This window comes from Trachurus japonicus, chromosome 4, assembly GCF_045865225.1.
Source record: "Trachurus japonicus isolate A0001 chromosome 4, Traja_1.0".
NCBI lineage: Eukaryota > Metazoa > Chordata > Actinopteri > Carangiformes > Carangidae > Trachurus > Trachurus japonicus.
The window spans coordinates 3,785,595-3,812,871 of NC_140910.1; the positions used below are offsets into that span (position 1 = coordinate 3,785,595).

At 43.1% G+C, this 27,277-nt stretch overlaps 1 protein-coding gene and 1 long non-coding RNA gene across 4 annotated transcripts in view; both read right to left on the reverse strand.

Moving 5' to 3' along the window:
* nhsa (Nance-Horan syndrome a (congenital cataracts and dental anomalies)) overlaps positions 1–27,277 on the reverse strand; it is a 72,199-nt gene that overhangs the window by 24,874 nt on the left and 20,048 nt on the right. The gene's annotated exons all lie outside the window — the stretch shown is intronic.
* On the reverse strand, positions 4,550–9,907 carry LOC146988287 (uncharacterized). The gene is made up of 3 exons (XR_015035691.1): positions 9,794–9,907; positions 8,314–8,418; positions 4,550–4,918 (listed from the first exon to the last, which is right to left on the reverse strand). It is a non-coding gene; the product is annotated as an uncharacterized LOC146988287 (long non-coding RNA).

The following is a 27,277-nucleotide window of genomic DNA, read 5'->3' on the forward strand; positions in this document are numbered from 1 at the left end:
TTTTATAGCACAGTAATGAGCTGGCACTTTTGTTAGAGCATCAGAACACAGCACGTCCAGTCTGTTTCTGAGCAAAGATTTAAGAGTTTGTACGTTAAAACAAACAGGTCAGGACATTGACAACTTCATGTAGGACTGTTACACTGTAGACTTAAAGCTACACTAATCAATGAGCAACACATCAGCTCACTAATTATGGTTTTCATGCTCATAAGAATTTATATTCTCAGGTGTGAGCAGATCTGTCTGCCTGTCTCCATCAAGGCGCTGTGTGTGTGTGTGTGTGTGTCTACTGCAGACTCATCAAGTGGGTGTGATGATCTTTCAGCGTCACTTTTAGTTTTACAACCTTGTTCACTCTCACTAGCTGCTCAGTTGTTTTTAATAGTTTTAGCTTTCTGGTAAGTGACTGCTCGCTGCCTAGAGACCAAGTCAGTAATTGTCGGCTTGTTTTCCTGTTAGTCACTTAAAAGGAGAGTAAACACTGATGTTGCTCCGAGCCTACTGGATGTGTCAGTGGGGAGAGGTTGGACTTAATAATGAGATTATATGTCAACACTGAGTTCGGAGCTCGTTTCACTGCCACCAAGTGACCAGAATAATTAGTTATTATGACTGTGATCAAATGGAAGTCTCTTTTCATGACTAGTTATCAAAGAACAAAGCAATCCTGAAATCGGTTCACACCACTTTTACTCTGATGATACATTTATTCCCAGAGATGGTTGAGATCACATGTGTGATTAAAAACCGATTATAGTAATAATGAAGCCGTTACTGAAGAATGTCACTATGAGCCTCCACATGCAGGAAGAAGAACTGCAGTTTTGCAATTATGTGACACATTTACTGACACAATTGAAGTCACAAAAGAAAAAGTGGGAGTTTCCAGTGTGATTCCATCTCTTATCAACCACAGAGAAAATAATGAAGTCATCTGTGTCTGATTAAAGCCTCAAACCTTCTCACTGGCTGCATTTACATGGGCAGCGCAGCAGTAATCCGACTATTGACTTTATTCTGAATAAGATAATATTTGATTAAGGTGTTTACATGAGTTGCTTTTAGAATATTCCTTTCATGTTCCCATTTTACATGTTGACACATGGCCTATGTTACACTGTCTGACTTTCCCTCTAGAACATTCCACCCTCAACATTCAGTTTTGGGTGTTTCATTTTTAATTTTGTGGAGGCTTCAACTGCAGTTAGGCCCATTTCTTTGTCATGCAATCTGCACATACTCCAACAATGGTCCTACTGTATTCTGTACTTTCATTTGGCAACATTGTGCCACTGCGACAAAATTGGAGGCACTGGATGAGAGTACAAAGCAAGGAATGGTGGGAAAGAGTCGATTTAATGTAATATGGTATCTCTTTGATATCTCTTGTCTGCTGTAAAACAGCTGATCCCTGCTGTGTGCGTATCTGTCCTGTCACAAAATGCAGCGAAACTCCCTCAGAACTTTAATATAAGGTCAGGGCCGTTGCTAGGAATTCTGGGCCCCCTGAAAAAATACTGAAGTGGGCCCCCACCCCCTGACTTTTCATCGCCACTTTTTTGATTGGCTGTGTATAAGAGGAATTTAGTCAAAAAAGAAAATTCGTCAAAAACTGTCATCACCTTTCTCCCCTATGCAACGGCCCTGTATAAGGTATGTACATGTGTTTGATAATGCGACTAAAACTGGAATACTCCACGTGTCTTAATTTGATTCGTGTTAAATTGGACTATGACCTCAAACGGATTAAGGTAATCAGGAATCGCTGTTTACATGGAAATTTCGTGTCATCTTAATCAGATTTATATCAGAGTTTTGTTGACCATGTAAACATACTCTCTGCCTCTCGTTGTGTCTCACTGTTGACTCCCCTGTGACTCACTCCTGCTGACCAATGAGAAGTCCAGGCTGTATCTGTTGGACACTCCCAGCCAATAGCGGCCATGTTCCCCTTTTTTCTGTTTTCCGGTGCACACTCAGCAGGGTCAGCAGAGGTCACGGCCCGCGTTCAGCAACCCTTTACCTCTTGACCCCTTAACAACTCATTATTAGGTCTGCACACAGCCTGGGCGAGTGCAGCTCACATCAGCAAACACTCCAGTAAATCACCGGCTCATTGGCCACTTATTCCCTCCACCTAACCTCCTCAATCACACGTCAAATCAAAGGACCTAATGTTTGATTTACTCCGACAAAGGAAAAGGAAATGAACAGGCAGGAACAATCAGACAGAAGTCAGACTCCCTCTCTCCCTCCTCTCTCCTCTCTCCAGGACCATCGGGTGTGAATCAGGACATGACCCGTTTTTTAACCTGCTGACTCCCACAATACAATATTGGGGGGTTTTTTAAAAGCTAAATGCTAAAAATGATGCATCCTCTGATGTTTTTAGTTAATTCATAAATACAAGTCCCGACAATAATGACTTAAAAGGTGAGAAAATGTTCCATGACAAGAAATGAGCAGTTCTTTAAGGCTGTAACTGCACCACATGTGAATAAAACAACCTTTTCTCCTAAGCACCTTAAAATTCTTTTACTGCTTAAATCAGCACGGAGTTCATTTTACAGCTCTGCTCTGTGATTGGCCACGGAGGCCTCTGGGAGGCTGCAGCACACCCTCTCATATCACATCATTTAACGGTCTTTGAGGTCACAGCTGACTCCTATTGGGCTGTAATGGCTCTCCTGCTGAGCTTGGCCCAGGTCCCTGCTTTCGCTGGACCTTTGAAGTGCTCGCACACACGCACACACACACACACACACACACACACACACACACACACACAGGAAGGGGTGTGTCTGGGCTGATTCCTCTCTCTGGGCTTTCCGTACCCTGCAGGTACACCTGGCCTATTAGTCTCACAAATGAAAATGTGTGTCCTTTGACCTCCTGCTTTTGTTCAGTCTGCGCTCCCGTCTCGCAGGCACCTCAGGAAAGGCGGGAACTCTTGGTAGGGAACGTAAAGAGAAGAATGAATTCCTGGCTTTACTGGAACTAAGGGTGGTGTTAACCACGAGGTGGAGGATAATGAAAAACCTTGCAGGCAGGAGGAGGGGGGAGGTAATGTGAGCAGCCTCCGCACGGTCAGCTCTGTCAACACAAGCCTGAGAGCTTACGGGAAAATGCATGTATTTGAAAAAAAGGTGAAACAAAAGTGTTTCTTCTGCGGCCAGACGGGGACGAGAGGAGCAGGACTGAATTTACCTCTCCACGAGGACAAGGCCAAGAAAAACAAGAAAAGAATAATAAAGGGGATGAATCTTTCATCAGGCTGAGTCACTGCCAAACCAACACGCCGCTCTGAGCCTTTTGTTCCTGCGTGTCACTCATGTGGTGTGTATGATGCTGCATCTGTGCTGTGGAGACATTATGTAATGTCAAAACAACACCATGTGCAGTTCACTGCGACGTGGGAGAGACGAGGATTCCTTTCATTTCATTTCATTCCTGCTCTTCATCAGATGTCCCTTACGAAAGAAAAATATATTTACCAATATATTACTTGCAATATATTGTAATATATTGTAATATATTATTCTTCCATTACATTTTCCAATATATTATATATTGTAAATATATGGAAAAATATATTGATGACACATATATTATACAATATATTATATATTGCAATATATGGAAAAATATATTGATGACACATATATTATACAACATATTATATATTGATGTAATATATTGTAATATATTGCAATATATTGCAAAATATACAAAAAACTGCCCCTTTCAATATATTGAAATATATTAAACCTGAATATATAATATATGGGTTTATATATCCCAAAATATATGCAATTTTATATTTATAAATATCCACCATAATGTATTCAGATTTATATGATAAAATGTATTGATAATATATGAAAAGATATAGTGTCACATGTATGTTCAATATATGGTAGAATATATTTTAAATATATGTAAAATTATACATGAAATATATGTATGGCTATGTGTTCAATATATTGTGGAATATATTTAATATATGGAAAATTATGGAAACAAAAACATGACATATGTGTTCAATATATTGTGGATGAATACTTAAATATGCAAACTGCAATATGTGCACAAACCTTTATACCACATATTAACACAGACTGGGTAATTTATCAAAAGCAACCTTTATTTTCTTTTAATCAGGCACAGATACTGAACCCAGTTTGAGGTAGGGAGCTATACAGGCCTATTAAAACCCCAACCAGGGTTCCTACAGCTTAAGCCAAGTTAAATTTAAGACTTTTTTTAAAACCACTTGAAATTAAATTTAAGACCAACTTCATAATAAACACAAATGCAGAAAAAAAAGAAACACCTCACATCAATTACATAGGGTTAGGGACAATTTTACCCACTTTCCTATGTGATCCAAGGTAAAGTGACTGCTACATGAACATTGGATTGTGTCTCTTTCCAGCTGTCCTTTCAAAATAAATGCATAAAAGTCCGAAAAAAAAAAAAAAACACCACTGACTCGGAATCTGGTGGCTGTGAGAAATTTAGCGTTGACGGCCACCATAAAATACCACTTACCAAGTGTTAACATTTTTAAGACTTTTGAAAAATTGATTTAAGACATTTTAATGCCAATTAAGGCCTTGTTTTTAGATTAATGAATTCAATGCCTTTTAAGACTTTTTAAGGATCCGTAAGAACCCTGCCAACAGGCCTGGCATATGGTCAGACAAAGGAAATGTGACTGACTCTACATTTCTGAACAGTGCAACATTTTTAAAGAATGCCATTGAACAGACAATACATATACTTTTGGAACTGTGGAAAAGAAATAAATAGCCAAAAGAAAATTGATGTAGCAGATAAAGCAGATGTATGTATGTAGCAGATGAAGAGATGTCCACCCTCCAATTGGTAGTAATCAGCTGGCTCCTTGGTGCATCTAGGGAAAAAGAGAGAAAAAAAAAGAGATTTTTTAAATATTATTTAAATTATCTGTATAAAATGCTCTGACGTCCTTTGCTTCATTCTAATGTTCAACCTAACATCAAACATCAGATCATTCACAGGGGGTTTGGAGGGGGGTGTCAAAGAGTCAATCGATTAGTACTCCGCGATTATCAAATACTTTCGCTTGAAATGCCTATCCCTACTGGAGTCCAGACTCCACACCAGTAAAAACAAGATAATAGACCACTAGTTTAATGTTAGTATTCAGTCGGTATTCAGCTGTATAGTCAATGATTTCCCTCAACTCTATCACTCAGTCAGCCAGCATCTAGTCTGGGGCCGTTGACTCGCTGTTTTGGTAGGAAACGGATCCAGGGCGAGAGAGACAGACCTTTCCTTCAAAATAAAAGCACCAAGCTAATAAAATGCGGTAAAACTCTTTAATTTAAGGAATATAATTTACAAGAAAGTCCCCGAGCCATTAAATTGACATTTTGCTTTTATTGTATTACAAGTTAATGTTTATTCAGGGTACCCCCCAGAATTTTGCAACTCAAATTTAAGACTTTTTAAGACCACATCTAATGAAATTTAAGACCAACCTCGCAACAGTCATTTTACGTTTGCCAACGCAGCATTCCATGATTTTTTGCAAGTAGATACAGTTATGTTGTTGCGATGTATCATGCAGATAGATAAAAAATAAGACCTTTGTAGGGGTGTAACGATACACATAAATCACGGTTCGGTACGCACCTCGGTTTTGAGGTCTCGATTCGGTTCATTTTCGGTAAGAGAACAAAATGCAAAACATAAATTTGCTTGTTGTTTATTAGGAATTTTTCTAAACCAAATTTACATGTTTTAGTCAAATGTAATTATTTTACTCACCTACTAATGCTATGTTGTAGGTACATTCTGTCCCTGATACAAATAAACTTATTAAACTAAACCAAGCCATTATACAAAATATGAAAAAAATATAAAAGGCTACTGTTGTAAAGTGCTGCCTAATAAGTTCAATAAATTATTCTCAAAATAACAAAACATACAGCCTTACAATGATTTTTTTTTTTTTTTTTTTACATGTAAAGTGCAGCACTAACAGTTCGAGCCAGTGACGGACTGACAGGGCAATGTGGGCAAATGCCACAACGGCTGCCTGACGATGCAACCGTTCGGCCGCAAATAAATAAATGAATGAATAACGCGGGTCATCACGAGGCACAGTGCGTAGTGTCAACACAGCAGCGACGTGCGCCTGCTCTGGGCGCATCTGTCAGTGCCCGATCCGTACCCGGAACACGATCCGTTCCAGGACGCTTCTGCGCATGCGCACGCACATGCGCACTCCCCCCTTCTTTTAGTTTACGGCAGACACCGCGGATATGGATGAAAACAGAGACGATCTATGAGGAAAAACACAAGCACGTCGCAACGAATTCCCCTCTGTTCTATTTCTGATTAAATTAAATGTAATGTAGACCGATCAGTTAATCGGTCGATCACCTCAGTCGGCCGGCTGCTGCCTCTGAGATGAGCCGAGCAGCGAGCTAACGTTAGCTCCCGGTGGCTACTCCCAGCTATGCTCCCAGCTCTGCTCCCAGCTAGCTCTGCACTTCTCCCAAAACCGGAGCAAACTTCCAAACAGACGTCAGTTGGATAAACTGACCACAGATTAGGACTCTAAACTGTGACTTTCTCGCATGAAAAAATATTTAAAATTAATAAAGTGACGTTTTAACAACGCTACGGCGGACTTTTAGCTGCTCTACTGCTAGGCTATCAGTTAGCATAGCTTTGAAGCTAATGCCGTAAAACGGCGCATGCGCAGAAGCGCTGGAACGGATCGTGTTCCGGGTACGGATCGGGCACTGACAGCATCTGCAGCAGATCCACATGTACTGGAGCTTGTGCGCAACACAGACACAGAGAGAGAGACAGACAGACAGACAGACAGACGGACAGGCAGACAGACAGAGAGGAGATAGGAGCCACAGCCCCCCCACCTCCACCTCCATTCCTCCCAAAAGCAGGAGGGTCTTCAAGCCTCTGTTTTCTCGCTAGCGGTAGCATTAGCAGTAGCATTAGCGATAGCCACGACGTAAACGGGCTGCACGTGTAGCTGCAGGCGGACTGTAAACACACACAACTTCTGTACCGAAACTCACTCGTTCACAGCGCTGTGCTGAACCGAACGCCCCGTACCGAATCGGTTCAATACAAATACATGTACCGTTACACCCCTAGACCTTTGAGAATGAAATTTAAGACTTGTAAACTAAATTTAAGACCTTTTCAAGGCCTTAATTTATAGTTATCAAATTTAAGACTTTTTCAAGTTTTTAAGACCCCGCGGGTACCCTGTTATTTTATAAGTTTTATGTTGGTGAATACTTTTATTTTGGTGAATTTGGTGATTTCGGTATCAGCTACAGACAGGAACCAGAATGCAGACTAATTGGGAGGTAACTGACACCAGGCTCTTCGCTTGTCTGAAGAGCCTGGTGATGCGAGGCTAGCCAGCATCAGTCCTGTGGAAATTTCAATTACTTCTGTATGGGATGGTGCTATACATTTAAAGCGATAGTTCACCCAAGATTGAAATTTCACTCATTATCTACTCCCCCTCATGTCGACTAAGGGCTGGGAGAAGTTTCAGAGTCCTCCGTGGCTTCTCTGAGTTACAGGGGGTCTCGACGTAGCAGTGCATGTCAATATAACGGTTGCAAATGGATACCAACTGTCTTGGTAACAAAAAGACACACCAAAAAATATCCAAATACCTCCATGCTGCTCGTATGTAATGTCCGTCTTGTATTGAAGCCCGAAATGCGAAATTGTCCCGGAAAAAATTGAATAAGTCAATTTTTCAAGCTTGTTTTGTAGCGGAAGCTTCTCAAAGCTCCTCTTCCCGGTTCGTCATATTTGGACGAACTGGGAAGAGAACAGACCCTGGTTCGTCCAAATATGACGAACCGGGAAGAAGAGCTTCGAGAAGCTCGAAAAATTGACTTATTTCATTGTTTTTGGGACAATTTCGCATTTCGGGGCTTCAATACAAGACGAACATTACATACGAGCAGCATGGAGGTATTTGGATGTTTTTTGGTGTGTCTTTTGTTATGAAGACAGTTGGTATCCATTTGCAACCGTTATATGGACATGCACTGCTACGTCGAGACCCCTGTAAGAGAGAAGCCACTGAGGACTCTGAAACTTCTCCAGCCCTTAGTCGACATGAGGGTGAGTAGATAATGAGTGCAATTTCAATTTTGGGTGAACTATCACTTTAAAAACTTGAACTGAAATTAATCTGAACTAGGTTTAATGAAAAAATTTAAGAAGCAAAATGCATTTGCCATAATTCTTGGTCTGTTTGCCTACCTGTTTGCATGTTGAAGTCTGTACCCCATCATCTTTTGCTCTATTGTCACTTCGGGTTCTCCAGCACGATGATCTCATGGGTAGAGCACTGCTGTGGGTCCTTGGCTGTGTAAAATACAGATTGACATAACAAAGAGTATTCAGTCAATTAGAAACAGAGTAAAACATTAATTAATCAAGGACAAAAATATCTTTAGCTGTGTCACAGTATTAAGGATAGAATGATTTTTTTTTATTTTATTTTGCGGCTGATCCTGATTATTATTACTCAAATAACACTATATTTAGAACTAATATCCTAATGAAAATTACTGCCACATATCTTTGACTTTAAAGTTTCTATTATTTTGTCCAACCTATGAAGGGTGAATTGAACTTATTACACCTGTGTGTATAAACTGGATTCACTAATGATGGCTTATTTGCAGGCTATATCATTTTCAGCTGGATGACTAATACTTCATCAACCGAGTATACACTAATATCAGTGATACTTTACTTTTATTAACAGGAGTGAGTATTAGTAACCATGCTAAGAGGCCACAGTCAGTGTAGTGTCTCATCTCCAGTAGTTTCTGTTACTAGCAGAGTTCATGTTGTTTTCTTCTGCAGCAGAGTGCGTTTTCTAAAGCAGTGGTTCTCACACACACACACGCGCGCGCCGCGAGTAGCCGCGAAGCAGCGAGAAGCGGAGCCCTTTGATGTTAACGACTGTGTCACACCGGAGCCACGTCGCTCCGGTTCACAGCAGCAGCGGCGCGGCGCGCGAGCCGCGAGCTATGGCCGCGAGCGAGCCTGTCAAGCCGGGCAGGAAGTCGCACAAAGAAACAGCGGAAGAATCCGGTTAATTTTCAAAATAAAACACATTCCGAAGCCGGTTTACCCCCCCCCCCCCCCCCCCCCCCGTTTGGGAACCACTGTTCTAAAGGAACTTTCACTTATGTTTACACAGTGTTCAAAACAGTGTCTTAAATAACTCAATAAACAGCCCATGAAAAAAATAGTTTTTCCAGCAGATATCTTTGTTACAACATGACTGAGCTAATTGGAGTAGTTTCATGTTGTGTCCGACAACGGGAGGGTTTTAACAGCTGACGTCCTGGTGTTAGCTTAGCTGCTGCTGTTAGCTGTCAGCAGCAGCTAAGCTAACGGCTACGATAGCCATGACTAGTTGCAGAGGCGTGCACACAGAAGTGGTGGTGTTTGTTCGGTAATTCGTTTTGTAGATTTTAACAAACATCAGATTAGTCAGGGCGGTTTTGGCAGCCCGGAGCCTCCACATTTGGTGCCTACACCGGTGGCTAATGCTACCAGTTAGCCGCTAACGCTACCAGTTAGCCGCTCGCTAGAATGCTACTACGGGGTTGAAAGCCGGATAGCTCATGTGCTAATGGCGATTAGCTTTTCTCTCTTTTCTTTCTAACCCTTTTCTCTGTAACACGTTAATGAAGCCATGTACCGGCTGAAACATCCTCCTCACCGTTGGTTAGAACAAGGAGAATAAGAAAAAAAAACCCTCCATGGTGACATGTCGAGACATGTCCAGGACTTCACATCCGTTAACGTTACACAGCCCCCCTCCCTCTCACCAGAGCCTGCCTGTTTGAATCCCTGACACCAACAACGCCACAATAATAACAGAGAAATATCTTACCTGGTATTTTTTGCAGGATTTAAATTCACTCAAGCTCTCGCTAGGACCAGGTTCCAGCCGACTGTTTGTCCATTTATCCGTATCGTAAAAATAATCCACATGACTGGTCATTCTTGAACGACTGAAGTGCGTCGCGGCGGTTCCCGTTTCACAGCAGCAGTAACGGTTATTTTCAAATTTGGCGCCGGAAAGGCGCGCACAGCTGTCATTGGCCAAGAGCCATTATGTCAGTCAGATCAACCAATCATGTTCAAATGCTCACGATGAGACAGCCAATGGATTTTGTTTCATTGTGGTAACATTTTATTTTTTATTTTTATATCTAATAAAAAAAAATAATTCCTGACCTGCAATCGGTTCACAGACCATTGCTAAGTAAAACACACCGTTGCTAGGGTCACCGCTCTGATCAGAGGACACAGAGGAGGAGAACTATGCAGGATATTTACTTTAATTGAATTTTTACCTTCAGCTTCGGACTAATTGTGATGTTAGATAAATTACTTAACTTGTTACAGGGGGGGGGGTTATAAATATACACATATACTATACTATATACTATATTTTTTAAATGTTTTACACACATATATATATATATATCAGTGGCGGCTGGTGACTGAAAAAATTGGGGAGGACAGGAGGAAAACCAGTCCACGGTGTCATGTTATTTTAGTCAACTACCTATCTCTACTTTCTTATATTCGATTTAATTTGAGTAATAAAACAATGACGTACAAGACTTCTTTAAAAAAACATTTTATTAAATGATAAAAGTCTGTTGACATCAGGACCATGAGTGGAGGTGAGTGACTTTGACATCAGGACCATGAGAGGAGCAGAGATCCTGTTGACAACATCAGAGGTGCAGAGTGAGTCATTATATGACACCCGGCTATTAATTAAATGTTTGAAAAATAAATGCGACTTATAAACCGGTGCGACTTATATATGTTCTTTTCCTCTTCATGACGTATTTTTAGGCAGATGCGACTAATACTCAGGTGCGACATATAGTCCGGAAAATACGGTAATTAGTGGGGCTCGGACCGTCGGACAGTCACCGGCATGCCAGCCATCTGCTCTACCCACTACGCTACCGCAGCAGTTTACAAAGACTGCAGGACAGCACAGCACATCACACAACACTCATTAGTACACTCGCCCAAGACAAAGTGCGTTGCTGTTCCGTATTATGTCCCGCTGTTGTGCCGCTAAATATCTTCTCCTTCCGCGCCTCGACCCCAGGTTACCGTTGTGACAGTCAACGCGAATGCAGCTGTCAGAGTAACTACACGACAGCAGCATATCACAACAAAACAACTTCGTTGCTGCTCCGTATTGTGTCCCGGTCGTGCCGCTAACATTATGTCCTCCAACCGATTCCAATATCGCTGAAAACTCCATATTTCTTGTCCGAGCATAGCTGGTAGTGAAAGCTGTAAAATACATAGCGGTATTTCCTGTTTACAGCTGTATAAATGTGAGAATGAAATTTGGGAACTGTTATTGGACCAACCTGCTGTCAATCTTGTGTTCTGATTGCTGATTGGTACAGAAGAGCCTCCTCCGTCATGACGTCGTTTTACGTGTCTTAGCCAATCACAGGTCAGGATGAAGACATCCTAAATGCATTGAGTCAATGGAAGAAGATCCCGCCCCGAGGCCAGTTAGGGAAGTAAAAATCTTGCCACCTCCGTAGAGCCCCCACCTTCCTGCTCCCTGCTCCTCACACAGCCTGCTCTGTCTCCTGAGCCTGCTGGCGGCGCAGTTGAGCCGTTTTAAGTGGATTTTCTTCCAAAAAACAAACTTTTTTTATGATAAAATACATATATAATATTTTATAAATTCTACTGAGATTTGGTAATGATTTATTTCAACCAGTTACTCTTTCTTAAATAAAAAATAAATTTTCCTTTTGCCTCTCAAAAATAGAGGAGGACCAACCTCCTCTGCCTCAATGGACCAGCCTCCTCTGATATATATATATATATATGTGTGTGTGTGTGTGTGTGTATGTTGTATAAAATATAAACATTTAAAAAATATAGTGCCTTTTTGGCCTTGATCTCAATATATTTTTCAATATATACACATATATGATCCATGCATATATATGAAAATATATAAAACATTAAAAAAAATATAGTGCCTTTTTGGCCTTGATTTCAATATATTTTTCAATATATACACATATATGATCCATGCATATATATATAAATATATAAAATATTTAAAAATATAGTGCCTTTTTGGTCTTTATTTCAATATATTTCTCAATATATACACATATATGATCCATGCATATATTGCAATATATTGGAAAATATAAAAATTAAATCCCATATATGGGAATATATTGCCTAATATATCACATGATATTTTCTAATATATTGCAATATATTTTTCTTTCGTAAGGGGTGGCAATTTAATCTCATTTAAATGCACTTGGTGTAAATGAATGTGGTTGAAAACAATTAGGACAGCGCTAAAGAGCCATCAATAAGCTACAAAGATGTGATCACACACTAGGTTCATGAGGAAATGACCTCAGTGGCTGTTAAATCAAGATTAACACAGCACACTGAGCAGCCTGAACACTGAATATTACCACAGGTCAACACACTCCTGGTGATTCTCATCACTGAATGAATGCTCATAAAATCATCAAAATGTTAGTATTTTAACCTTCCTCTTGTCAGCTTTCTGCTACCATCTCTTGTGTTTAACAAATTTATATGGTATTTTTATGCATTAAAAACCTGAAAACAGGTCAGTGGCGACCGTAACACAAGAGGTGATGTAATAGTGCAACTATTGTTTAAACTGTATGTTAATCAGGGAATGAGGGTCACATAGAAAGTGAATCTAAATCAGATTTCTGGTTGTTATCTGAAGCAGTGGTTGTGTGTGTGTGTGTGTGTGTGTGTGTGTGTGTGTGTGTGTGTGGTGACACCGACACTAAGTCGGAGTCAAGGGCTCTCACACTTCTACACTCTCTGTTCCATGTTTGTCATCATCCATCTTTTACACAACAACCAGAGCTCAACAACAAAGGCACGTCCTGCGTTTTGTGCAGCTGCTCATTCATTAAGTAGCCGTTCAGCGTGTGACAGGCTGACAGGGTCAGAGGTCACAAGTCTGTACGCCGTCCCGGTCTCGGGTCACAGACGAGAGCTGCAGAGGTTATGGAAACAGCGCTAGTCAACATACATATAGGGTGTGTACTTATGTGTGTGTGCAGCTGAATATCACTGTCAGGGAACCTCGTGCATTTACACACGCTGGCTTTGTTAACCTGGCTCTAGGTGCATCCGAATATGCAGACTGGTTATATAAGTGTCTGAGCAGCTTAATCACTGAAGGTTTTCTCCGCCGTTTCCTGTGTAAACACTGGGCTTGCGCGAGCCTCCGACTCCGGTTTCACCAGTTTACTGGCATCACTCACCACTCACATGGAGCACAATAAGCTGAACAGACAGACTGCGAAGGGAGGGGAAACAGTGCGGAGGGGAGGAAAAAAAAAAAAAGGAAACCCAAAACACAGACACAGGGGAAGGTGTGGTTTGGAAAGAGACAACGAGGGCTGAGTTTGCGCGCCGGACGACTGCAACGGAAACCTCTCTTTAACTGACACATATGGTCAGACTGAGGTCAGTTTCGCAGGCGAGTGACCTGTGTGTGTGTTTGTGGGAAAGTCATTAGGAGGGAGCGGCAGTGGGGGCTGAGCTGGCAGGAATGAGCCGAGCCGAGCTGAGCCGTCCCTCAAACATCCCAGCTCCGGACAGAGAATAAACTGGAGGCCTGGCTGCTTCAACACAAACCAGCCGCTGGCGGGGAGGATGGACGGGCAGGGAGCGAACCCAGCAGCCCCCTTTTGACTGGAAACAATGGAGGGGGATCAGGCCATACCGGTTCCTAGAGGCTTCCAACACCACGCCCAGAGAGACCCACACACACACACACACACACACACTGTCCACGAACTGCTCAGTCTGGCAACATTTGGAGTCTAAATCCACTAACAGCACAGGAATAACTGGATGCACAGCAAAGAAAATGATGCTTAATACGGTTATTAAGGAGCGTTTAAGTTGCCGTGGGGACTCAAACACAACAGCTTCCAAAAATGAGTATGATCCTGCCTCCTTTCTCCCAGGATACACCGGGAGTAGAATGACATGTACTATTGTTTCTGTCTCTCTGCGTCAGCACGGGGCAGGAAGACAAACAAACACACACAGACACACTGTGGAGGATGATGCTGCTACAGTGGAACTGCCAGTGTGTGAAGTCAATAAGGGCCGTAACAGAGAGAGGTGTGTGTGTGTGTGTGTGTTCGCTCCTCAATTAGGCCGGAGTCCACCACCGCCGCCGCGCGCTGACGCTCGGGGCGACTCACGCCAGCGAGTGACAAAAAAAGGACGCCATTGTCTGTATTATTTTAAACCGCGTCTCCATGGAAATGGGCACAGATGCAGGGAGACATGTGCTCGGTCAGGGTGTGCTCTTTCACAGCTAATCGTACCTCAGCTGTGGAAAGAAAACTCTAGTATTAAGTCTGCAGTGGACTGTGAGCCCTGTGCAGATGTGTGAGCAGCAGAGGGAAGGAGATAAAAACCAAATGTACAAAAATCTAAACATCTTTAAACAATGATTATTTGTTTAGAACGGCTCCAGATGTACTGTAAATATAAATTCAATGGACACTTACCTATTTGATCATCAGCAGAGAGCAGCAGGAAGTCAGCGGAGACATGGAAAAGAAAAGGAGAGAAAAACACAACATGAGTTGGTTACATCCAGAAAATCAGAAAAACATCATGTTCTAAGTTAATACTGAGCTTTTCTCCCCGGCTCAGATGAGTCTCTGGAGAGAGAAGTGTAGCTGCAGGGCAAAGCAGGCCTGTTTTCACTGCATTAGAAACAGTTTCACTTTTCCTGCCCCTCAGACAAAATCTTATCATGCAGTGTAGATGTTGTGAGAGTGTCCCCAACAGGAAGCAAACCTCTTCATCTCGCTCTTATCTCCGCATGCGGGAGCGTTTCCCTCTTAAACTACATTTCAGACGCCACCGTGCTCACGTGCCGGCAGCCTTACTCTCGCTCTGGCTGCAGCTCTGTCTCCGGGGGGGGGGGTTTGCTCTTGAGAGGAATAATGACATGGTCCAGGGTAAAGAAAGTAGGCCTTACTCTTGAATAGCCTGCTGCTCTTGTAAGTGCTTCATGAATGTCAGGCCTGAGGACCGGACGCCAATAAGCATTGAAATCTTGACGGTCGCTGGTTATTTCGCTACGAGGGATAGAAGCCGTCGCACCGAAAGAGCTAATTTTCTCTGTGGCGATGAAGCACTGACTAAAGAGCAGACTTGCCCTCCAGATTTGGCATTTTTCTTTATTTATCTATTTATTTCATGTCTTGAATTAAGACGTTGTCATTCACTTCCTCTTGTTTTTAGTGTTTTCTGAAGAACAGCCTCTTGTTTTCCCTCCCATGTCGCGACTCTACTCCACTCTCCTCTACCCACCACTAAATTGCAGTAGCAGCATTTTTGATAATGATGGGTCCTGTTGTTATGTCATGATGTAAAATTAGTGGGTGCAGCCAAAGACATGGCATCCATGACACACTCTGTTGGGTATGTGGTGGCAGTTTTACGCAAGTCAGCGCCCACGAGAATGTAGGTCACTCTTCCCTTCCTTTGCTACAGTGACACATATAGACAGAAAGGAGTGGGCAGCAGAGAAAGTCTGGACAAATCGGTCAAACTTGAGGAGTGAACCGAACGGCTGATATGAAAGCCGAAAAATAAATTCCAATGTGTAGCAACTCAACCAGAGGTATCAAACAAACTGTCCAGCTAACATAACCAGATTGTAACCCCACTGATGAGACCCCCCATGTGCAGCTCTATCCATGTTGGCTGCCAAGGGAGATCAGGTTGCGATAATCTCACTGTTAAACTGCAACACAACTTCATGGGAAAAATGCTCCTGTAATTAGGCCGACACCTGATCCCAGAGAGCACAAAGGAATCACACCAACTAAAAAAACAGATAAAAGGATTCATTTTTAATAAGGAAAGTTGAATTTTGAAAACATACCACACTAAATGCCTACATGCTAACGGACAAAACCCAAGGTGTCAAAACACAAACCACAACCGGGTGAACTAAAGAATTCCCTGGCAAAAATTATGGAATCACCAGTCTTGGAGGGTGTTCATTTAGTTGTTTAATTTTGTAGAAAAAGGGCAAATCACAGATATGCCACAAAACTATTTTCATTCAAAATGCCAACTTTCTGGCTTTAAGAAACACCACAAAAAGAAAATTGTTGTAGTCAGTCACATTTTTTTTTTTTAGATCAAGTAGAGGAAGAAAATATGGAATCACTCAATTCTGAGGAAAATATTATGGAATCACACCGGCAGCGTCAAGACAGAAAACTTAAAGCAATATGTTTTGAAAACAGAAAATTCATAAGAAAACAAATGAGGAACAAATGGGTGGAAAAACTGGAGTCAACGTCTGTAACCGCCTAAAGGAAATGGGATTTACACACACAAAAGACAAACGAAGGCCATCATTAACACCTAAACAGAAAAAAACAAGGTTACAGTGGGCAGTCATGACATGGACTGTGGATGACTGGATGAAAGTGATAAGTCCTATTCAATAAGGAACTGAAAAAGCACAATATTCAGTGATAATGATGACAATTTAACACAAAAGTCATTGCCATTTCTTAAATAATGGGCCCTTGCTTTGTGACAGAGTGAACTAGCTAATTGAGTTAATGTTAGCTAACATAAACTTCGCATCCAGGAGCAGCTTCCACAAATCAGACACTTATAAACTGGGATTGTTCATGAACATAGCTGTAGCCCTACACACTACTGTAACCTAATCAGTCTGTGGTGTGTCTGTGGCTTTGCAGGTAGGCTAATACCTGGTTACAACTTGTATGCTAATGCAAATGATGTAGCTTGGATCATGGCAGTGACTCAGGGCCTTCATCCAACATGCAGACCAGTCTAGACCTTGACAGGCCGAGCCCATGTCACAGCTGGTGAACTATGGACAACCAACAGGGCAAACTCATGTTCCTCTTCAGCCCTCAGACCCAAACACAGATGCCAAAGACTTTAACAAAAATAATTTAGCAGAGACCAAACAAGGAAACTATACGGACATGTTCCAACTCAATCCGTCTTATTAGACCATGAAAAAATAAACACAAAAGACTGATGTGAACGGAAATACCTTCAGATCACTGTAAACGCCAAGTTGAGTGACATAAGAAAACAGACCACTTACCAAAGCAAACAGTGAGCAACAGGCAAACATCATTTAAAAGCCCTTTATAAAACCTCCAAGTAGCTCACCTGACAGCATCACCAGAGGAAATTAAACACACTGAACATTCACACACACATCAATCATCCGGCCCCGAGGCCAAATGGCAAATGACTCTGAAGCTGTAATTTACCACACTGCTAACCTCTTCACACAGATTTGTTTCACCACAGTCCACTGTGTTTGGACCGTTCTCTAAAAGCCGATATAACCATAAATTTATCTGAGTGATCGGTCAGCGGCTGGGAAACGTGTTTTTCTTTCCTGCACACAGTTTTTGGGCGTGTGCTCTCTTCCCTGCGCAGTTTGGGTGGTTATATACATGAGACCACCGTCAGAGAGGTGGCGGAGAGAAAAGTTATCTTCATCCAGTCAAGCTGTTCTTAAACGGTGTCCAAATTCCACCAGATGGCTTCTCCACACAGACTGCAGGCACACGCCGACCACAGCGCAAGTCGGACCCAAGCTGAACCCGCCTTTACAAATCCCAGGATCAAACTCGCTGTAAGTTTCAGCTTGGCTTTCAAGAGGGCTCGAACCCACTCGCGTCTCTGCAGAGTCAGCACCAACGCTGAGCTATACAATTACAGAAAGTCAGTGAAGCAGCGCCGTGTGTGCAGTTAAGATAATAAATGTCCCTGAGCTGTTATCACTGATTGTGCTCTCGCAGTGGAAACTCTTCAGTATATTTCCTGTAATTTCACAAAGAGTCTTCACCAAAAAACATAACCAAAACAACAACACACAAAAAAAGAAAAACAGTCTAATTTTCAGGAAGAGCAGAGACATAATCATAACAAAGCAAGTCGGGCTCTTTCCTCTAAAGCACCTGTGGGAGCTGCAGCCAAGTAATAAAAACACACAAGCCCTTAAATCTGCTCTGCATCGCTCCCAAAGTCCCAGCACAGAGGAGCAGATCAGGGCTGAAAAATACAACATCTGTTTGCTGTATGCTGTTGCCATCACTGCCCCAGACCCCAGAGGGTTTTTTTTGGTGAAACTATGGAATTTAACTTCTCTACTCCTCCGCTGAAAGAAGAGGAGGATCCTGAGTCCAGCTGAACAAACAGCTCCTGCAGCATGTAGTGGTTTAGGAGGGTGTGTCCGTCAGAGACAACATTGTATGTGTGTGTGTGTGTGTGTGTGTGTGTGTCTGGGGTGAGCCTCAACCTGACCTTCTGCACTCCAGCATACCAGCACTGCTGATGGCACAGAAACACATTTATGAAATATGAACTGAAATACTCACTCTCGGACTGTGATACGAGATAGAATGCACTGTATTGTTTAATGTAATCAACAACATTAGATGTCTTCAGGGCCTTAGCTTCCATAGGGACACAACAGCCTCACCTCAAGTGTTTAGATATGATTCAATATGTGGCTGAATATTTACACACAACTATAATTGATTGGAGCTGGGTGAATATATGACTAATGTTTAATATATATCAACTTTATTTATTGAAAGGTGTACAGAAATGGCCGTTTGTCCCGTTTGTCGCGCCGAGTTGTCACGAGCTGCAACACGAGTTTACCCGAGTAAGGAAAATGAATTTGATTGGTCGTTATCGAGCGGGCGGGATATTCAAAGTTTGGGGCGAGCCCGAGCTCCGTGTGTGTGTGCGTGTCTCAGACGTTTGAATGACGGATTACGGTCAGTGGCTAGTGAATCGTGTACAGGCTGACGTATAATCCGTGCGCCTGCATTATCCAATACGAAAAAAAAAACTACACTAAAATACACACTTTCATCACGGATTTACTCAAAAATAGAATTTTGCACAAAGTTTGGCCTACATCGTCTGATAGATGAGTTATTACACTAATTTTATGACCCAGAGTGGGCTCAAATTCAATTTTCTTTTCTGTACACCTTGAAGGTAACGTTGGATCACCTCGTTTTCAAGGGGGATCATTAGCATCTCAACAAGCAGCAGTGATACAGACAGAAGCAAAATAGAGGTAAGACAAAAACGAAAGGACAAAATCAATAGAGAGGTGATAGGGACAAATACATAAGGCAAGGCAAATACAACACAAAAGCAAAGCACGCAGGAAAAGGAAAAGCATACATTGCACATGTACATCCGGCAACCCCAAGACCAGGCAGATATCACACACTAAAAGCAGGAGCATTGTGTTTTTAGATGATTAAGTAGCTCTGTCTTGAAGAAATGTAAAGAAGATATGGAGCGAAAGGTACTGTGAATTTAAAAGCTCTTTGCCCAATGACTCTGGAGGTTCTAGGTACAATAAAGGAGAGATATTGTGTTTGTCTAAGTATGAAGATGAGTATGGAACAAAGTATTGTTTAAGATAGGGTGGACAGGTCAGAAAAATGCATTTAAAGGGTTATAATATTAGAATCATTCTTTATTTCTCTGAACTTTATTCATAACTCTCATGTTACTTGAGTATCTTAATATATGTGATTGAGGACAGTTGCTCCTCTACTTTATTAAGACGCCAACGTGTAAAAATCAGCAGTAACTGACTCCAGTGACCATTATTCAAACAGAAGAAATTCCTGTATTCACTGGGGACTATTAAAATCATGTTTGGTGTGTTCATGCTCTACCAGGCCTCAGTTCTTCTCACATGTACCTAAAGGAGGGCGCGGAGCCATAAATCCTACACAGACGACGGCCCGACAAATCTACAAATCAAAACAGGGAGGAGATGATGTTACCGAGCGTCTCACACTCATACTACAATTACATGTTTCAACTGTGTGGACATTTCCACCAAGCTGCTGAGGCAGCGGCTTTGGTTTCATTAAGGCCTCTGGTGTCTGAGAGTGACGCTGTCAGTTTGAACCGTCAGAGAGAAGAACACCACCGACACAACCGCCACCACCTGCGGCACTACTGGCTATCCTTGTAACATTGCTCCTGGCATCCCGGCCTATACCCGTCTGCCTAAATATCAGAAGTCACCCGGAAGCTTGACACCCGAGTCGCCCTGCAGCGGTGAAGCCAATCTGAGCAGCTGCATTGTACTTTACAGAGAGAGCGTATAGAGTTTCCTCCAGTGAATATTCCCATAGGGATCGTCTTTCATGTGCCGGTTGACATTCCTGAGTCTGTTTATGACAAGCTGAGCTGTGCTCCATCTAATCAAACGCATGTTTAATAGTCATGTGTGTGTGTGTGTGTGTGTGTTCCTCTTAGGGGATGTTTCAGACAGTGGTTCCTCTCTGCAGGTCAGTCTCCCTGCACAGAGAGAGGGCAGCAGTGGGTGTGCACATCAAAGGTAGCCCTCATGTTTATGTTTCATTTTTCTTTTATCTCCTGATCGGCTCCTCTCCCTCTCTCTGATCTCTGGACTTTTCTTTTCTTTTTCTTTTTTTTTTTACCTTATATAGACGATTCTCCGGAGCACGCCTTCACATGAGCTGGGGTTTGGAGGACGCTCCCTGAAATACTGCCCGTCCCTTCCCATAACACAGGCATTAGGATAAACTAGGCACATGGGGCCAGTGAGAGGGGGGAGGGGGCATCTACAAAAGGCAGAGGAGTGGTGGGATCAGCGGGGAGAGAGGAATTTCTTCATTATTTTCACCAACGTCTTAAGCTCTGCTGCACACCCTGACCTCTCGTATTGGTTGGGGCTGTTTTCCATTCACACATTAACCCAAATGTGTAAACCACACCTTACGCTGCTGTAAATTAACATCTCCCAACCACACAGCGTGCTGCTGCTGACAAACAGCCCAATTCCCATAAAACACGCTCTGCTATAATGAATCCCTTGGCTCTGGGTTTTTGTGCCGACCGGGCAGAGCTGACACCGCTCAGCTGCTGTCTGACCGCAGGCCCAGCCGGAGGAGGCAGAGCCTTGACTGACAGGGAGGCCGCGGAGCCGCTAGGAGGCATGTCACAATATTCAGCTGGTCTCACTTTTGACATGAAGATGTTCAGCTCGAGACCAAACAAACAAACAGAGGCTACAGAGCAGCAAACGGCCTTCCTCCGAGGCAGGGATGAGCAGAGTTTACCATTTGAATGGGCAGCGGTTCAACTCGGACCACGTTGATGTGAGTCCTTCCCCAGATGGGCTCCGTTTCATCCGCGCCGGTCCTTGTTCTGCCAGAGAAACAAAGATCCGACCTCTCCCCGCTGATCTCTTTGATCACACACTCTTACCAGAACAGAGAAAACACTGTGACAGTGTCGAAGCCAGGAACCAGCACAGAGCGTCCTGTTGCATCATGGTCCTTTTAAAACAGATCCACATGTCTCACAGAACGACTCCCCGTCATCTCACCGTGGCCTCTCTCCAGTGATTGACGGCCAGCGCTCTATCTGTTTCATAAACCGTCTCAGACAATGCTGCATTCAACAGGTCGGAGTGACTTTCCAACCAGGAACAGATACATGTGATGTTTCCATACCCAACACTGAGGAATAACAGACTGTAACTGTTTAAGGGCTGGTGACAACCACAGAGGAAAGTGGTGGTTTAAGGCCTGGAAACATCCAGAGTTTTTGCTTCCTCTAATATTACCCCCTCACTGGAGTGTGAGCTGCTTCATGCTCTTGTCCTGCATGAGTGTGTGTGTGTGTGTGTGTGTCAGGCAGAGCATGAGGGCTGGTGCAGAGGTGAAAAGAGCAGGAGGAAGCACTGAAGAGGATCTATGGATATGGAGATCCGTGTGGACTGACTCCATAATTGGAGTGAAGGAAACTTAATATGTTAGCCTGTGGAGTTGTGGATACATGGTATGCGTTGCAGCGCTGAATTCTGGGAACTGAGATCCCAGTATTTCCTTAAACCTGCTTCTGTCTCACGGAAGAAAAGTCCTTTTCACTTTTCATGTGTGTGTGTGTGTTGATGTACCTGTGTGTTCACACACTGAGGTCTATCACATGAAAGGCCTCATTACAGCTGTCAGACTTTGAGATGAGGAAGTTCTGGATCAACTTTTCACCTCGTGGCTCTTCACGCTCAGGCAGCAGCTCGCAGTCTGTGTGGTGAAATATTGTTTGGCTCCGTGCTTCTCGTGTGTAAGTGCAAAATATGTAAACAAAAACCATGCAGGCAATTCAACAAGTGGCTTCATCCAAGTAGGTAAAAAACACAATACTGAGCGGCGTTCTACGAGCTGACGCTGAGAGCAGGTGATTGCTCAATACAGTAAACAGGATGATGGAAAAAAAAAGTCTCACACATGACGCCGAACGTGATGGAAAAAAACTTTCTCCGCACTCCAGTGGCTGGAAAACCAGATTATCCACTGATCCCAGCTGATGTAGCATATTTACCTGATAACATCATGTCTGACTTCCTCAGAAGAGAGCAGGGGACATCACGCTCATAACCTCCACCAGAATACGATCACGTTAATGTGAACTTGTGTCATGCATTTAAAGGGATATTACAACATTTTGGCGAATTCGCCTATTGCCATAATCCCTATAGTCATAACAGTAGGTTCATTGCCTTTAATTGTCGGTGCAAGCTGTTTTGAGATCGGTGAGGCAGAGACGCGAGCTGCTCCGTTAACGCAAGAGAGGCACATATTTCTATGTTTCCCTCATCAAACTAAACAACTCAAAAAAGCTCTTGTGGACAAGTTGTGCACATTCACCACACTATGAAAATAATAATAACGTATAACTATGTAACATTACAACACATGAAGCAAAATATACAGAACTACTTTCGCTTTTGAAGTCACTCTGCCCAGCAGAGAATGTAATTCCGGTTACGAATTTACCTCGAAAGCAACTCTGTCTCGTAACGTTACGTTATTATCTCATAGCGTGGTGAATGTGCAGGTCACAACTTGTCCATGAGAGTATTTTGGAGTTGTTGGATTGCGTATTTGATGTGTTTGATGAGGAAAAGCCTGAAAATACCATGCGCAGTGCAGAGCTCACGTCTCTGCCCCGCCGATCTCAAAACAGCTTGCGCCGACAATTAAAGGTAATGAACCTACTCCTAAAACTATAGGGATTATGGCAATAGAATGTTGAAATTTCCCTTTAAAACCCTTGAGCAAGAGTCCAACTCTGCTGTCGAGTCCACCTCGTGGAGGATTACGTTGAATTCTCCAGCTCGGTGAGGTTGCTAAAGAAACGGATTAGCCTCATGTTCATTAAGTAGGGGGTTATTTTCTGCAGCGGTCTCTCACGTTTCAAAAACATGCACAACTTCCCAGAAAATACCTCAGAAGTGGACTCACTCTGCTGCGAGAGGCTGCATGTGAAGTCATCGCGGGCCCTGCCCTGCCCGACACGCTCGCGTTATGTAACCAAAAGCCCAAAGTAAAAACTCACATGACATCACCCAGGATGTGCAGCGGAGTTTAAACAACTTCAACAGCTCTCGGCTTTTTTTTCTTTTCCTTTTGATCTCAGTGTTAAATGTCAGCAGGTTATCAATAACAAGCTGACAGGTAATTATCAGCTGATTGGAATGATCTAAGACTCCCTGGCCTGCACACACACACACACACACACACACACACAAGAAGAAAAGCCCATTTCACTAAGAGTGAGGTTTGTTATTTTAAAAAGACCACATTCATTATACTTTGAAAAGCAGCTAAACCCAGATTAGATTACGGCTCCACACGTGCTGCTTTTCAGCCGCGGTCACATGACTCCTGCTTTGCTCAAGTTCAAATAAAACACACTTTGAATAGGTAATCATCTGCCTCTCCGGGGTACAAATACACTATCATCCCCAGCGCGCCGCCATTGGCCAGAAGTGCGTGGTCTGTCAGCCAATGGCGTTGCTCTGCATTGTTACTGTGTGTGTCCAGTCTTCTGTGGGGGAGCAGAGTGTGTGAGCATGAGGGGGGTTCGCTCAAAACAGGGCCGACCTCAATACCGAAGCCAACCAAGCAAGATAATTTCATTGTCTTCTCCTTTCACTGCCCCTCCCCTCTGTGGAACATAATTTGTTAAGTAAACAGCCCCCGTCACACCAGCACTTTCACCGCTGAATCCACCGTGACACACTGAGCTCCATCACCACGTCAACTCTGAAACACATTCTCCTCTACTAACTGAAGAGCTATTACACAGACCAACCAACATTAGCTCCGTGTTTCAGTTACAAACTCATGATCTGCCTCCCTCAGCACACACACACACACACACACACACACACACACACACACACACACACACACACACACACACACAGAGCCAATACAAATACAAGCAGGCAGCTTTAGCTTGGCAACACACACCTCAGAGGATTTGCCCCCCTGCTCCAGTTCTGATATTGAGTCCTGACCAGAGTTTCCTTCCTCCCCCTCCCCAAAACTCCCTCATGAAATCTCCTGCAACTTGTCTGACAGAGAGCAACCTTACAGACTGAACTAAAGGCAGGTTCTGTAAAGTAGCAGCTCGTGCAATCTGGGTACAATTACACCCACCTTCATTTTCAAACTTGGGTGTTTTTTAAGGGACAGCTGTAATTTGGACTGACCTTCCAGCTCGACGTGATTGCTAACGTCTGCTCAGATTCTATTGAGTGTTTATCCTCTGTAAGAAATCGGAGGTTGAAAATCATCTCTGTGTATCACATTACGCTTCTGTCCTAGTTTCTGTGCCGCCTGCTCCACGCCCTTCAGCGCACATCAGACTCCCTGAAATGTATTTGTCACAAAGACGATCATATGTAAGTTATACTGATGGGAAACATATTGATGCCTCCACTCTGAAACTGTGATCGTGGATGACGGGCAGCGATGCAAACTCAGAGAAACATACAGATCTAACACTGATGGTTTCAAATACAAGACGCTGAGTGGAGAGCTGAAATGATTGGTTGATTAGCTGATGAGCTGATGATCAAAAAAGTAAGAAGAAAAAAATGACAAACGTTCCAGCTTTAAAGGGATAGTTCAACATTTTGACAAATTGGCCCATTGCCATAATCCCTATAGTCATAGCAGTAGGTTCGTTACCTGTAATTGTCGGTGCAAGCTATTTTTAGAACAGCGGAGCAGAGCCGCGAGCTACTCAGAGCTACGCTATGGAGGCTAATGGGATTTCTTGGTTTCCCTCATCAAACTCATCAAATACACAATCCAACAACTCCAAAACGCTCTCGTGGACAAGTTGTGACCTGCACATTCACCACGCTATGAGATAATAACGGAACACAAAATGAACATAAAACATGATAAAAGACTGACTGAGAGAATCGCTGGATATGGTTAAATCTAAAGCATTTTTCTAAACCGGGGGAATTGGGTCATGTGACTTAAAGTTTTCCATTCAATCTATAACTGCAGCCTGGGTTTAGAGAAGTGGCTGCAACAGGACTGTGAGGCGAAGAGGGATCGACCAAACTCAGGGATTAGGCTTCTTTCAGAAGTAGCAGAGAGAGAAGTGTGTGTGTGTGTGTGTGTGTGTGTGTGTGTGGGCGGGGGTGGGGACGAGGGGGAGGCGGGGGTTTAAAAGATGTGCTTTCTCCACATGTGAAAGACCCCAGACTCAGCGGCCGCCACTCAGTTATGCGTGACCACCGGCCCCTCCCATTAAATGAGCTTTTATCTAGTGAGAGTACTGGCTGGGTTGCGTTCAATATTTCTGGCTTCACTGATCACTCCCTATAAATTAAACTCTAAATTCCTTGGCTTTCGATCGAGAAAGAAGATTTTTTTTGTCAGCTGTTCATTAATCTTCTCCCTGATGCCTCGGATCTTCGCGCTCCGCCAGCGAGCAAACACCAGAATAACTGTGCAAACAGTAAATATTTGATAACTGGCAAACTCCTCCGGCTTCTAGACTATTCTGAGTTCTCCTTCTTGTGTGGTCAAGAGAGCTGCAGGAATGCGAGCGGAGAGGAAAGCCAACAATGCTTTTAGAGCCACCAAAACCTTGTGCACAGGCCACTTGTGTAGTTCCTGTGGTTCTGTGTGTGCAGAACAAGCTCCCTTTGAAGAGGAGGCACAATTAGATAAAGGATTTTAATTGGTAGAGTCACTTCAGAAGGCCGGGCCAGGCCTCCGGTGACAGGAAACACAGAGACAGGGAAGGTAGGCCGCAAAGAGAGAGAGAGAGAGAGAAACACTCGAGCCAAACTTTGACATTCAGTCAGGAGAACAATTTCTTCTTACGCTTCTTTTTGTCTGACTGAGCAGCAGAGACAGTCCCACGTCTAGAGAATGAATGGCTCACACTGTGTGGGAATGATCCTGGGAAGTGACTGTGATTAGTCTGGCTCCACTGGGCATGATATCACAGCAGGGTAACCTGGCTCAACAGGAACACTGCAGAGACAGAGACGAGGAGGGCAGAGAGAGGGAGGAACAAGCCGTAGAAGCAGCCATGGTAATTTGGTCTGCTCGGCCTGACAGTGATTTCTAAGATGGTAATCACATCAACTTTGGAGCTGAGGCAGAGTGACATCACAGCGAGCGGCGGTGCTGCTGATCCCACCCTGGCAGGCCTCAGTGGAAATCCAACGGCAGCGAGCGAGCGAGTCTGTGGGTCCGGAGCAGAACCCCCCCCCACACACTCTGATCACCAACAAGAGGATTGTGGGATATCAAGTAAAACGCTGTGGTATTAAAAAATCACTGCTGATGCCATCCAGGTTATTAAGAATTAAAGTTACTCCTACTGTAAGTCGGGTTAGCAGCCATGTGACTGGAGGAATAATCTCCTTAAAAATTAAAGGAATAGCGCAATATTTTGGGATGTGTCATCTCTATAGGGAGGGATGACATCACTGTCAAGTAGAGCTGCAACAATTACTCGATTAATTGAACAGTAATCAATTATTAAATTGATGTCAATGTCAATGATTTTGATAATCAAATATTCAGTTTGAGTAGTTTTTTTAAAGAAAAAAAGTCTCTGATTTCAGCTTCTTAAATGTGAATATTTCTGGTTTCTTTGTTCCTTTATGACAATAAACTGAATATCACTTTGGTTTGTGGACAAAACAAGACATTTGAGGACGTCATTTGGTGGTTTGGGAAAC